General features: G+C 31.2%; 1 protein-coding gene across 1 annotated transcript in view; it reads left to right on the top strand.

The window, feature by feature from the left end:
* The window catches only part of LOC145326844 (uncharacterized), a 46,893-nt gene that overhangs the window by 20,230 nt on the left and 11,386 nt on the right, over nt 1–15,277 (top strand). The window lies entirely within an intron of this gene.

Raw genomic sequence — 15,277 nt, 5'->3', positions numbered from 1 at the left:
CTAAAAATAAAATTTGGTCCAGCCGTTAAAAAGATCTTATTAAACATTATTATTATTACATTACTTTAAAATATTGAATACTTTTCCATGTTTCAGCTTACATGCCATCTCCCTAATAGTTAAAAAACAAATTATTTAATTAATTAATGATTATTATTTGTGCAAAAAAATAAGGACAAAACAAATACAAGAAATGCAAATATTTTGACATATTTTAAGACTTTTCTAAACCATTTTACGTAAAGATCAATCTTAGTGTGGTTTTTCTTAATTGTAGAGCAGACTCGCCACTTGAGATAACAAGAATTACAACATCCATAAGTAAAAATAGAATTTTTTAAATATTTGGATCTACTGCAGTGTTTTTTGTAATGAGGAGAAACTTGGCAAATTGATGCATATCTCATATACCTCAGTGATCTAAAGGGATTAGACAATGGCCGTTAAATTGATGTTCATCCCCAAATTTACCTCTTCTGTAGATTACAATTAGTGGTTGAAACGTTTGGACACTAACTCATTAAACCAACCAATCAAAATTCAATACATATTCCCAAAGTTGTTAAGTCAATGAAGAAGAAAACATTATAGAACTTTGGGGACTAGTTTCATAAACAGCCCACTGTCCCCTCCCTCCCTGCATGTATTTAGATAACAGAGTAGCTTCGCTTCTAAAAAAAACCTAGTTTTACCGGAAGCATGAGTTTACTAACTTTTGAAGAACCTACTGAGCGGATAAGTATAAAGTTTAATTAAATAATGGTTCTTAAAGAGATCATGAATCAAAATTATCTCTTTTTTTATTTTTTTAATAGATTTTAAACAATATCTACCAAAAATCTTCTGATTTAGGCTTTGAAAATTGATATGATTTTGATGAAAAACAGTAAAAGTGTCGAACTATGACGTCAGAAAAAATTTACAATTAACCAATGAGAGGCCGCTATATATTTTACCACAGTGAATACTGGCTTCTTATTGGTTAATTGTTAATTTTTTCTGACGTCATAGTTCGACACATTTACTGTTTTCTTTTGATGTTTCAGTTAATAAATTGATGCTCACCCAAAAGTTGTGATAAATAAAGAGACTAGTGTAATAAACAGCCCAATGTTCTCTCCCTCCCTGATAAATTGTTATATAAAACTAAATTGTAGATTTTTTATTTATACGATTTAGAGGATTTATCTTATTTGTTAAGGAAACAATAAAACATAACATTTGATAAAATTATAATAGTCTACTCACGAAAGTACTATTTAAGAAGCATCAAACTATTTTTGACTTTAATTAAATTACTTTTTAACACCGTTTTGTCAGTAATGGCAATGGCATGGCTTAGTATACAGAGATATAAAGGGATAAGACAATAGCAGATTAATGTACACATATCCCCAATGATAATACACAAAAAAGAATTCCCCAAAGTCGTTGAGCCAGCGATTAAGAAAAAAATACTATAAAACTTTGGGGACTACATTAATAAACAGCCTAATGTTCCCTCCCTCCCTGTAAAGTCGTACATTGAACTATTTAAAATTTGAATAAAATGAAGTATTATTTTGGAGAAAAATTTTGACAGAATTCAAATATTCACAGCAAGACAAGAATTTTAGGCAGGGAGAGGGAAATGGCGGGTAAATTAAATTCAATATAAATATATGTTTAACAACTACAAAGGCAGATTTTCACAAATATAAATTGGAATAAAATTAAATATATCGTTCATTGCACCTTTCCCTGCTGAAAATTATAATATTATAATATTCAAACTTTGTTTGAAACTAGCGGCTACGCCCCTAGAGGCCTCTAGTGGCACTTTAAATGTTTGGTGTTAAAAAAAATATACGATACTTCGCAATGTTACGTAGGAGTCTATTCGAGAAGAAAAAAATGATTTATTGTGATTTCTCTTGGGAGGGTGGTGGTACCCTCCCCCAAAATAGTTATAAACCTTCCTGGGACCTATGAGAAGATACCCTGTTAAGGAGAACCCGATCGGTTCAGCGGTTAGCGAGATCCTATGGTACAAACATACAAACTCACAAACATCCTGTTACTTTTTTATAAGGATAAACTATTTAGATTTTAGAGTTAAAAATACAAATAATATTCAAGATTTTATACTGTTTTTCTAACCAATTTCATTTTAAATGTTGCAGAGAATAATTGTAAATCTAAGTTTAGTTTTACATTTTAGTGCAAAATTATAAATATAACAATACAATTTATAGGTCAAGAACTCGCCAACCACTGAACCGAATGGGTTATCCATTTAAGGGATGCAATGTAGGCCTACGGATAGTTTTAGGCCACTTCATTTTTAAATTTAAGTCATGGGATTGCGTAGGTTATGGTTCTACCCCCTTCCTTTCCCATGGAATACAGTGGCCATAGATGCTTTGGGCGCAGTTGACATTTTCAATATTAAAGCGTAGTTGGAATACACAAAAGGTGATTTTAGGTTAATTTATAATTTAAGCTAAAACAAAAAGTTATGTTTCATGTAAAGACGTTGAGAAAATAAAACTGATGTAAATTGAATAACTAGGCAAGGCGAATTTTCTTCAAATTTTGGGGTTAAAACTAGTAAAATTTAGAAATATAGAAAAGTAATTGTAAGTTCAACTGTAAAACCCTTTACACATCAGAAAAAAAGTCAAAGTTATGGGGTTTTTTCCAGCAAGATATACAAATTTTTCGGAAACATTTTTAGAAAGGTAGAATTTTTACGTGTAAGAAATACTTTTTACCGCACTTCAAAATTAATTTATTTTCGATGAAATACACTTTTCTTTGTTGATTACACTTAAAGCATGTTGTATAATAAACCGATTAATTCTTCTGGCTTAGAACCGGTTCTCAGTCATATTAAAAAATCATGTATAACATCCTATTGCAGACAATTTTCGACAAATATTAAAATAAAAATCTTAAGAATAATGCCAGTTTTAATTTTATAATTTTGCATTGTAATATCCTCAGAAAGCTGTCTATAATAAAAATTTATAAATAACTATTATTGAAACTTGAATCTAAATTATTAGCAGTTTTTTAAAAGTCCGTTAAGAAATCTACGATCTAATGCCCTTGATAACAAAATTACCTAAACGTACTAGTAAGAAAATGGATCTTGCTACAAAACTGCCACACCACTAAAAAGACAAATGTGTTGAAATTTAACTATTTGTGTGGTGGAAGATAAGCGTAGATGGGGTCACACAATTTTAAATCATCACAGACATATTTCTCCTATTTGTACTATTCTGAGCTATTTTGCAACAAACTTATGTACAATTTCGTTTAGACTTACATATTGTTCTGCTTCTGAAGTTCTGACACTCTACAAGAGTTATTGTTCGTTTATGCTTCTGTCTGATTTTAGAGCTTTTTTTGGATGTTGTCATCCTTATTATAAAACACATATTAGTAAATTTAGAAAAAAAATTGAAATTTTTAGCAGAAGTGGACACACACACTCAACAAGTATAATTTAAATCGTAGATTTTAAAAACAGATTCTTTGGGTAAAAAAGAAAATTTTAAATTAAAAGCAGATAAAAGCATAATTAAATAATATTTTTTACTAGGTTTGTAATTTTTTTTTGAAAGTTTAATAATGAAATTTTTTACGCTAGTGAATAAATTTGAAAAGTTTTTAAGTAAGAAAATCTGCAAATTTTAGAAAATCTACGATTTAAAAAAAAGGAGTCTTTAAAGTCCTCTCTAGATGCGTATCTTTGACAGTATTTGTTACAAAACACGAGTTTCCATAATAATCTTTTATGTTGTTATTATATCGACATAGGACTACAATCATTATGTTACTATTTGAAAAGAGGGCGGAAGGGGACATTGGGCTAATTATTACACATGTCCCCAAAGTCTTATTATAACTTTTCTATTCTTTGGTTCAACAACTTTGTGGACTTTTACTGAATTTTTATTGGTTGGTTTATTAAGTTGAGTGTTCAATCGTTTCAACCAATAATTGGTATCTATAGAAAGGGTAGTTGTGTGTATCATCATTGGGGATGTACATACATAAATTTCAATGTACCTTCGGTATCTTGGGGCTAATAAAATTGGTTTTAATCTTACATTTTTTATCTGAGGAAAGCAGTTTTTAATATGCTGCGATAAATAACTAATGTCGATTTTTTATATGAATTTAAAGAGGTTATTGCTGACTTTTATTGAAACACATAGAGTCGACATACATCATGAAACTGTATGCTAACACAAGCTACAAAGTCTAACACGGATGTAAAAATATATTTTGGTATTTAGGTAAAATTTCTCACCTTTTCTATTCTTTTATAAACTCTAAGGAAACCAAAATTTTTACTGATATAATTCACAAATATAGGGATAGATCAATAGAACATTATTTTTTATCTTTTAACAACTAAATTTATTTGTCGAAAAAAAGTTTTCGTGTTATTACTAAAGATGCTGAAAATTGCTTCTTTGTCAACGCAAGGTAAAATAGCATGGGGAATGCTTAGGCCATTAACAGTCAAAACTCAATACTATACATTATGGATATATAAATTATGTGGATATTATGACAGGAGTATTAGTCAGATCATTCATTCAGTAGGAGGGGCTGGAAGGGGATAATCGTTATTCTAGCCTGCTGCGTGTTTCACTTTATTAGAGAACATAAAAATTTGGTGTAAGATCCAAGTAATAATGCATCCATTCTATACATTCACTTTAGGACCATTTGACAATTTTCCCACAACAAAGATTTGGTCAATGTAGTAACCTCAGCCAAATTTAACTTTCGAAAAATTGATAATTTTTGCATTGTCATGTCCCTATATCCCTGCACAAATATACTACTTTTCTCTATCTGTCTCTCGGTAGAGGAAAAAAATAGATTTTGTCAAATGATAAGACATTTAAACAAGAGTGACAACATACATTTCTACTGAGCATGTCAAATTAGATAGAAACTCAGGAAGGGATGGGACATTGGACTATAAATCATACTGGTCACCAAAACTTTAATTGTTGACTTTAAAACATGAATGTGAAGTACAAACAACAGTGTCCAAACTTTTCCTCAAACTACAGAAGGGGTAATTTTGTTTCTTATCATCAGGGGGATGTACATTAATTTATCATCCATTGTCTTATCCTCTATAGATCGTTGAAAATTATGTATTTCTACTAGTAACCTATATTTACAGTGTTTGTTGAAATTAAAATCTTATTGAATATTGGTAAACTAAAAATTGACAACACTTTTAGATAAATGAACCCCTCCCTCCCCTTCCCTAAAAATAAATAGAAGCTTGGATGTTTATCAAAGCACCCTGTTGAAATAAAAACTCTTTGAAATAATTATCAGTGACGAATAGATTATACAGAAATAGAGAGTAGCTTCGCCCCTCCAGAAGAAGGCCCCAAACCTGACACACAATACCACTTTCTTTTACCACAAATCTAATATATCCTAATACATCTCAAAATAAAGAAGAGAAAAATAAAATCTGTAAAGTTATCTGTTACACTATTTAAGCAGTTTTTCACTACGCCGTATCTCTCTTTTTTACACACTCTGACTTATTTTCTAGCTCATTAATCAAATAAAAAATAATCATTTATACATTCGATAAAAGCAGAAATAAGCAAATTTGGTGTTTTTGTGAGTTCAAAAAGCTAATGATCGCTCAGAAATTACATATAATTAAATGACCCAAAGCAAAATATATGCCATTACTGTATTATAGATTACTGTTCTTTAAAATCTAAAATTTAAGAAAATTCATCCCTTTTTGCCTCACCGAAATTTCATTGTTTTCTCTAAAAGTTCCCTTTCAATCACTTTGATGGATTAATTTTTTTGCGCGCGTTTGTTTGTGCACGTTCAAATGCCGCGCAGCTTTTTACAATTGTGAATTTTCTAGTTTTGGGGTATGTCCACCCGTATGCTATTCAGAAATGGATAGATTTATGGTTTGATTAAGAATTTTCATGGTGATTTCTAGACGATATGGTATAGTCGGAAGTCAATAAGCACTTAAAGTGCCTATACAAAAATGAGGACATACACTACAAATGGCCGATGATAGGCCAGTTTAGATTTTACCATTAATAATAAAAATGTATACGGGCCTATCATTGGTCATTTGTATTGTATGACTTCATTGTTTTATAGGCACTATAAGCTGCCTCAAAGTTTATAAGTCAAGATTCACTTTGAATATCAAAAATTGACTACATCTAAATGTTTTTAGGCCTTTTAAAATTTGTTCACTAATGCATTTGGTCATCCTTGTTACATTGTGATTGCATACCGAATTAAAGATAATGGCTTCAGATGTGTATTTGTTTGTTTAAGCTAACTTTTCTTATATTCAAAATCTTGAAGCACAAATAATCTTGTGAGAGAAGACTGTGGACGATAAATTGATGTACAATGATGATTAAGAAAATAATCCCCTTTGAAGATTAAAATTATTGGTGGAAAAGTTTATACACTGCTATTTAGTATTACAAACCAATCAAAATTTAATAAGAGTACACAAATTTTTTAAGCCAACGAACGAGAAAATGTATATAAACTTTGGGTACCAGTTAATACTACGTACTTTGATTGGAACCATTTCTTACCCTGGATGCAAATATTTAGGTCTGTTTATGGTCCAAGGCATTCCCAGCACTTCTACTTTTATTAGATAAGAGATTAAATTTTTTAAGTAAATTGTGACTTGAGCTAATGTTTCTTTTAAGCAAATAGTTTCTTATGGCGATTAAGAGGCTTTATCTAAAAGCATTCATTCAAGAGAGAGATAGATTCAATGAATTTCACCTTTTACTTTTTCATATTTTTCTATGACTGTTCAGGGGGGGAAGGGACAATGAATTGTAAATAAGACTACGCATAAATTTGTAATGTGTTCTGTCATTTTTAAAACTTTTGGGTTAGCATAGAATCTTGATTGGGTTGTACAAAGTAACTGTGTCCAAACTTTTATTTTTTTTGTTTAAAAAAACGAAGGTGTTTCATATCGCTCAGGAGGTTGTCGTACCTAAATATAGCCTAAAACACTTCTTCAACTAATTAAATCTTAGCGGATTTGAATTGCAGTAAAGTTATATGCTAAATGAATTAGATTCAGTTAATTTATCCTTGCCCTGAGAACATGTCTGTCTATATTCAGGGAGGGATGGGACATTGGACTGTTGATTTCAATAGTCCCCAAAGTATTATAATAGCGTTTTCTTATTCGTTGGCTTAACAACTTTGAAGACTTGAATTTGTTGGTTTATGAAATTGAGTGTCTACATGTTTCAACTTCTAATTCTAAGGGTATTTTGTGTATTATCATTAGAGATGTACATCTATTCATTGGCCATTGTCTTATCCCTTTAGATCCCTGCCTATATATATAACCATTTTTCTGGCTAATACATCAATGCTATGTAAGTTCAAAATTACTTCAAATTGATTTGACCTTAGCAATATCTAGTGTTTATCTACCTATCTAAACCCATATTAGGATAAGGTCAACAATTACTTAGATTTATAAGTTTATTTTCAATATATCTCTCTGTCAATCTATCTACCTAACATTATATCTTCTATTTTCTTTATCTAAGTACGTACATATATCCTTTTTGTCTCTACTTTCTATCTATCTTATTATCTATATCTGTATATCTCTAATTGGCAAGGCAAATAAGCGAATATAAAAATATCTATCTCTATCTATCTATTAATCTATCTAAATATCTATCTACCTAGCTATCTATCTATTTGTCTAAGTATCTATCTCTGTATATCTCTAATTGACAAGGCAAACATGAAAACATCTATCTCTATCTTACTATCTATCCATCTACCTAGATATCTATCTAACTATCTATCTCTGTATATCTCTAATTGGCAAGGTAAACAAGCAAACATGAAATTATCTATCTCTTTTACTATTTTACTATCTATAAACATATCTACCTAACTATCTATCTCTGTATATCTCTAATTGGCAAGGCAAACCTGCAAATATGAAATATCTATTACCATCTTACTATGTATATCTATCTAACTTATCATCTATCTATCTAGCTATCTAAGTATCTATTTATCTATCTATCTCTAATTGGCAAGGTAAACAAGCAAACATGAAAATGCCTCTCTCCTTAGAAAAATATTTCCAATAAAGCAATAAGATATGAAGGGATAGTGCATCTTTTACATAAATTAAACAATAACAAGGATGACAACATCCATAAAAGCGAAGCACTGAAACAGTAGGACAAACGAACACTAACACTTGTATAGTGTCAGAACTGAATAATCAGAATATAAATGTATAAATGTCGAAGTAAAATTGTAAGTAAAGTTGTTGAAAAACTGCTTAATACAGAATAATGTTTATGGACATACTTACATTTTTAGGACTTGATTATAGAGTTGCTTCGCTTATAATATTGTACTTTGTTGTCCTCCGAATCAGTATACCAAAAATCAGATCAATCGGATTATTAGATCACATAAAAATTTGTTGTTAAAAAAGTTAAAAAATCAACATGTTTAAAATGGACGTACGGACATTCTGGTAATGATTATAGAGTTGCTACGCTTTCTAAATCGGACCTAACTACTACAGGAATCACCATGCAAAGTTTGAAATCAATAGGACAATTCTAACATGCCTAAATTAGCAAAAAAAGCTATCCGTTACGGACGTACGGACGGACGGACCGACCCTAATTATAGAAAAGCCTCGCTTTTAAAAACAAAATTAAAATAGAATTTTAGTGTAGCTTTTACAGCTTTAGTTAAGTTGATTTTGGGCACTACAAACAAGGGAACTAAAGGGATAAGACATTGGCCGATAAATTAATGTACATCCCCAATGGTAATTCACAAAATTACTCATTATGTAGATTACAATCAGTGGTTGAAACGTTTGGAAAATCAACTTAATGAACCAACCAATTAAGTTTAATTAAAGTCCTCAACGTTGTTAAGCCAATGAATAAGAAAACATTCTTATTAAACTTTGGCAACTTTTGTAATATACAGCCCATTGTCTCCTCTCTCTCTTTTTAGTAATTCTTTCTTCTATTATAATCTTTAACTTTATCATACTCATTTTTCCATTTGAATCTTAGAAACAGTATTAAATCAGTGTTAAAAATTCTTTTGTTGGCAAAAAATATCTCAATACAAAGTTACATTATTAATTAAAATTAAGAATTATAACTTTATTGGCTCAGTAGCCAAAAGGTAAATACTACATGAGGCTACCTAAAAAAATGGCCATAAAAATGCCGCAAGCAACAATAACTTGTTTAAAATCTACACAAAAATTCATATACATATCATTTAATATTTATAAACGCGGTGCAAAAAAGTTAAAATCCATATTCCATAGCATTTTTGTAAGTACCAATGTATTTATATTTCTAAACAGAATAGAGGACTTTAACACAGAAGTAAATTATCCTATTCATCTGATTTTTGAAATAAATATTCCTATTATATCAAGGTATGAAGTTATAAATCATCTCTATTATTAAGTCCTAAAAATTTAAGTATGGTGTTAAACAATATCTTGTATTCAAGCAGTTTTGCAAAAAAAATTACTTACAATTTTGTTTGGACTCATTTATTTATATTCTGCTTATTCAGTTCTGACACTACATAAAAGTGTTAATGTTCGTTTGTCCTACCATTCCAGAGCTTCGCTTTATGGATGTTGTCATCCTTGTTATTATCTATAATACAAAGTAGAACGATGTATGTTTGTACCAAAGGATCTCGCCAACCACTGAACAGATATGGTTCTCCTTTACAGGGTAGCTTCTCACAGGTCCCGGGAAGGTTTATAACTATTTTCTTGGGAGGTGTGACACCCCGAACCCCCCAAAAAAATGAAACCCAAAATTAAATTTTAAAAAAAATTGTTTTAAACCTAAAATACGAAAAATTAGGTTGATCAAACCTCTTGGAGCAAAGCCCCTAGAGACTAGGGGCGAAGCCGCTAGTGAACAATTATAGTAAAGGCAAAGAGCTGAAAGTTCTGGCCCTGATTGGTCTATATATTATAGTTATGGTTATGTTTATGTTTCTATACACATTGCAAAAATAATGGGCGCAACATTTATAACATTATCTTAGATTATTGTGCACAGAAAGAGGGGACAAGGGGCTGTTTATTACACTAGTCCCTTAAGTTTTATAATAACGTTTTCTTATTCGTTGGCTTAACAACTTTTGTGACTTCAGTAAATTTTGATTTGTTGTTTCATTAGGTTGAGTGTTCAAACGTTAAAACCCCTAATTTCAATCACTATAAGGGGTAGTTTTTAAAATCATTATTGGGGATTTACATATATATATCGGTCATTGTCTTATCCCTTTAGATCCCTGATTATTATGTCTATATGTAAAAGTTTGTGATTTTCTCGTTGCATAATAGTTTTGATTTAGCCATCGCTTACTAGAGAAATAAAACTCTAAGTGTCTTTCTGCAGCCATATGACTATGAATCGAGTAAGGTTTTGGGGGGAGGGGTAGGCTTTTTTCCCCTTAACTCTGTAGATTGTGCAATACCTCATAAACCCAATGTACCCAAAATGTGTATCATAAGCTTACCTATAACAAGCTTCACGGTAAGGGACAGTCATAATAAATTAGCGGTTAGTGAGATCTTTTTGTACAGTAAAACAGAGAGACATCCTGCTTCTTTTATTCAATGATTTAAGACTGATATCACAAAAATCCGCCCTTCAGATTAAAATATTTTTTAGCTACAAAGGCAAAGCCATGTATTATTTATGCCCTCAAATTAGGCCTAACATTTTTGAGGCCAACAAATAGATAAAGAAACAGAAAGAAATAAAGAGAGATAGAGAGAGAGTGAGAGTAAAGAAAAAAAGATAAGTCTTCGTAAAGAGAAAATATAAAAGAAGAAGGAAATATAAAAAAAAATAGATAGAAAGGTAGCAAGAAAGTCAACGCTTTTTTTGAGAGGGAGAGTTAATAATCTTAGTCGAGTGGGTTTAGTTTTTACACCCAAGGTGCTGGGTTCAAGTTTTTAAACATGTCTGATTTGTAAAAACTAAGAGTATGATTTTGTTCATTCATCGATAGATAGATAGATAGTAAGATAAGAAAATAGAAAAAATAGTTAAAGAGAATAGAGGTATAAACAGAAGTTTAAGGAATATATATGGATACGGGCATAATATCTACTTTAAAGGAAAATTTTGAAATTACAGAGGAAGAGATGAAAGGGATAAATTTTAGATAAACAAGAACAATTTTTGTTATGATGTATATTATAAAAAAATTGATAAAGTAGTACGATGTCTTTCTGATTGTCCGTCTGTCTGGTCTTCTCGGGGAATATAGATACTGGTCTTGATGTGGTATTAAGCAATTTTCTTTGGTTGGGGAACACTCCCAACCCACCAAAAAATTGTATTTAATGAACAAAGTAAAAATTGTATTCAACTAAGAAAACAACCTTCTGAAATTGTATATTTTTAAAATTGAAAAACAACCCATCAAAAAATTGTATTTAATGAACAAAGTAAAAATTTTATTCAAAGAAGAAAAAAATCTTCTGAAATGGTATATTTCTAAAATTTAAAAAAAAATAATAGACAGACCCCTAAATTTGATTTCACTTAAATTTTTAATAAAATAGAATACCATATTTGACCTTTTTAGTAGAAGAATGTTTATAGAAATATTTACAAATTATTTATTATTGTACAAATGCGATGAAAAGTCAAAAAGTCAATGGCAGTCTAATTTAGGTTCTGATTTTGTACATTTTATATATTTCAAATATTTTCAAAAATTTTCAAAAGGGTACAATCCTTGTATTAAAGTAACAGGATCTGTTTATGTCTGTTTGTAACCGCTGAACCGATAGGGTTCTTATTTACAGTGTAGCTTCTCATATGTTCAGGAAAGGTTCAAAACTATTTTGAGGGAGGGTGCCACCACCCTCCAAAGATTAATCGCCAGAAAAATTATGTTATACGAAACTCGCGCCGCTTAGTGACCTTTAAGATATTTTTTTTGAAAATAGCTGATCTTAACATTGATTTAAAAAAATACATTTTACGAAAGGCCTCTTTCAACTTTTAGAAGGTTGTTGTGGTTACTTACCCTCGTACTTTTTTAAACTCCGTACATTTTAGATGTACTAAGTCTCTGTAATCCAAAAAGTCAATTTCTAATAAAAATGAAAATCATCCATTATCGTAATCATAACAAGGATGTAATTATGTTCATAAACTGCGCTGCAATATTTACCCGAAAAGTCGAGAGAAAAAGTGTTATACAGAATTGTGTTAAGGTTTTTAAACTAGCTACTACGCCAATTTCTATAGTTTTTTTCTAAGAAAGCCAAATTTTTCTTTGGGGGGAGGGGGCTAACTTTTTTTTACAGGAGATTTACTTTGGAAAGGTTGTAGTACCCTCCCCAAAAACAGGTATAAATCTTCCCAGGACCTATGAGAATCAGTGGCGTGCGAACCGAAGGGGGCATTTGGGGCAATCGCCCCCCCCCCTAGATACCAAAACGCCCCCCCCCTGCCCCCCCCCCTAGCCACCGCCCCCCCTGCCCCCCCCTAAATGTTGAAAAATGCCCCATTTTGCCCCCCCCTGGTCAACAAAAATGCCCCTTTTTGCCCCCTACCCTACAAAAAGCAAAACTATCCCAGTTTCCAAAAAAAAGATCAAGAAATACTCCAAAAAAAAAATTTTTGGCGCTTCGCGCCAAACAGACAGTTACTACTCATTTAACCTTACCAAATTTTTTAATTAGTTTAGAAATTAGGATATAATCTTTTTTCACTGAACATAACAAACCAGGTAATAGGAAGTATTTTATTTTGTATAATATAAACTTTTTACCAAAGAAATTTTGTACATCCCCAATGATGATACACAAAATTACCCCTTATATAGATTACAATTAGTGGATGAAATGTATCGAAACTGGACATAATTAACCAACCAATCAAAATTCCATTAAAGTCCCCAAAGTTGTTGAGCCAACCAATAAGAAAATTTTATATGAAATATTGGGGACTAGTGTAATAAATAGCCAAAAAACCTCTCCCTCCCTGAATATTTGAAGAAAAAAATTTGCGCTTTGCGCACATCCAAATGGTTTCTGCTTTTTATGACATTGTATATTTTGTTTTTATTTCTATAAAAACATTATAAAAACTATAAAAACAACAAATATTTAATCAAAAAGTTATTTTATATAAAAAAGAAACAGCGTTGATATTTATCTAAGCCTTTTTCTCAACACTGTATGTCTGTCCAAATGAATAACTATACATGATGTCATATTATTTTTAGGATAAGTTTATCATTTTTTTTGTGTACATACCCTTACAAAAAGACATGTTTTCTTATGGCAATTTTCATTAAAAACCCTTAAAACTAACTACACTCTATATTCCTAACTTGATAAAATACGCCACTCTTGTTGTCTTTAATTGATTTTAGTTCAAAGGGGGAGTAAATATTTTTAGGTGCGCTTCATGGAATAAATCCTTGGAAACACCACTTAATGAAAAATTAACAGAGTTTTAAAGTGCCATTTAAAGAGGGTAGGATATGTTGATATGACTTTTTAGCTTCTCTATAATTTATTATAGCTGTCAGTACGTAATGCTAAGGGGGAAATGTGATTTTTTTAACTGCAATTAAAGAGAGAAGGCTAAAACTTAATGTTAACATTCCCATCATTATGGAGTATAATTAACTATTAAAAATTCATGGATGTCGGACTGCTTTTCAGGACGTTTTTGGCTATTTTTGTATCTTTTAAATTTCGGGTATAGTCCCTTATCTGACATTGCCTCTTAAGGTGCATTTCGGCGTATTTTCACAGTAGCTTTTCCCCTATTTATAGCTCCTGCGGGGCCAATTGCCTAACCCTGCGGGGAAATCACCTGACCTAACTTAACCTAGAATAACCTATTGAAAGCTACTTTGAAAATATGACGAAATGCCCCTTAAGAGTCGTTGCCACAAAAGAGACTATACCCCAAAGTTTTCCATATTTCTAAGAGATTTTTATATCTGTAGATGAAAGGACAAGTATTTTTTTTTATTTTTTACATAGTTCTTTATATCTTTGGTTTTATGGTACGATAAATTTCTTTGTGGATTATAATATTAAAAAAAAAAATTTCTCGCTGTTTCAAGCATCCATTATGTAATTTACTTTGACTGTCATCACACAGCATACAGGAAAAAGGATTTGTGACTTTTTCTACCTAAAGTATATATTTATTTCAACAGATGCTCTTAAATCTACTTGTCTGTATTTTTATTAATGCTTTTCTGTGCTTTGCTACTTAAAGATGTTGTCATCCTTGTTGTCATACAATAAAGAAATATTTAAAACCAGTTTTACATATTAGGTTAATTTTTGGTAAATTATTTCCAAATGAGTGTTTTTATCTCATCCCCCCCCAATTTTTTTTTAATGGGGTTATTTATCCTTCCTGCTGAAATTTTATAACATCTCCTTCCACCCATAAAACATGTTTTGTGGTGGGGGGGGGGGGGGAGGTTAAATTATCTTCTGTACTTTTTTTCGAAGATGCTTTCTAGCTCCCTTCCCTTCGGTCATTGCAGGGTGGGGAGAAGGGATGGGGGAGAAGAGATGGGGGGGGAAGAGATGGGGGATATAAATGGGAAATAGGGATGGGGGAAGAGATGGGGAAGAAGGGATAAGGACTAATCCCACCCCTTAAAACGCCCTTTTTTAAAATTAGTATATATAATCAAAATGCCCCCCCCTAAAGCAAAGTGCCCCCCCGGGGCACTTTGGTTTAGGGGGGGGCAAAATTTTACAAAATCTTCAAATGCCCCCCCCTAGACAAAGTGCTTCGCACGCCACTGATGAGAATGTACACTGCAAAGGAAAATCATGTAAGTTCAGTGGTACAAACAGACATTCATCATGTTACTTTTCTATTAGCATTAAGTCTTGATTGGAAGGACAAACGGACATACTATATCTATAAATATAGAGCGGCTTTGCTATTAAAAACAAACATTAGTCTAAATGAAAGTTAAAAAATGTAAAAATGGTGTTTTCTAACCAATTATTATTGGATTTTATTGAAAAATCGTGCGTTTCGTGCTATTTTCAAATTATTATCAGAAAAAAGCTTAAAATCTGATGAATCATTTGTAAGTGTTTACTAAACGCTGTGTTTGTCGCTTATAGAAAATAGCCTAAAACCACGCCTATTTAAAAAGACAACTT

Source organism: Acartia tonsa, chromosome 8 (genome assembly GCF_053477335.1).
Source record: "Acartia tonsa isolate MP-2025a chromosome 8, ASM5347733v1, whole genome shotgun sequence".
NCBI classification, from domain to species: domain Eukaryota; kingdom Metazoa; phylum Arthropoda; class Copepoda; order Calanoida; family Acartiidae; genus Acartia; species Acartia tonsa.
Note: the sequence above shows the minus strand (reverse complement) of the source record. Positions and strands in the feature narration are given on the sequence as shown.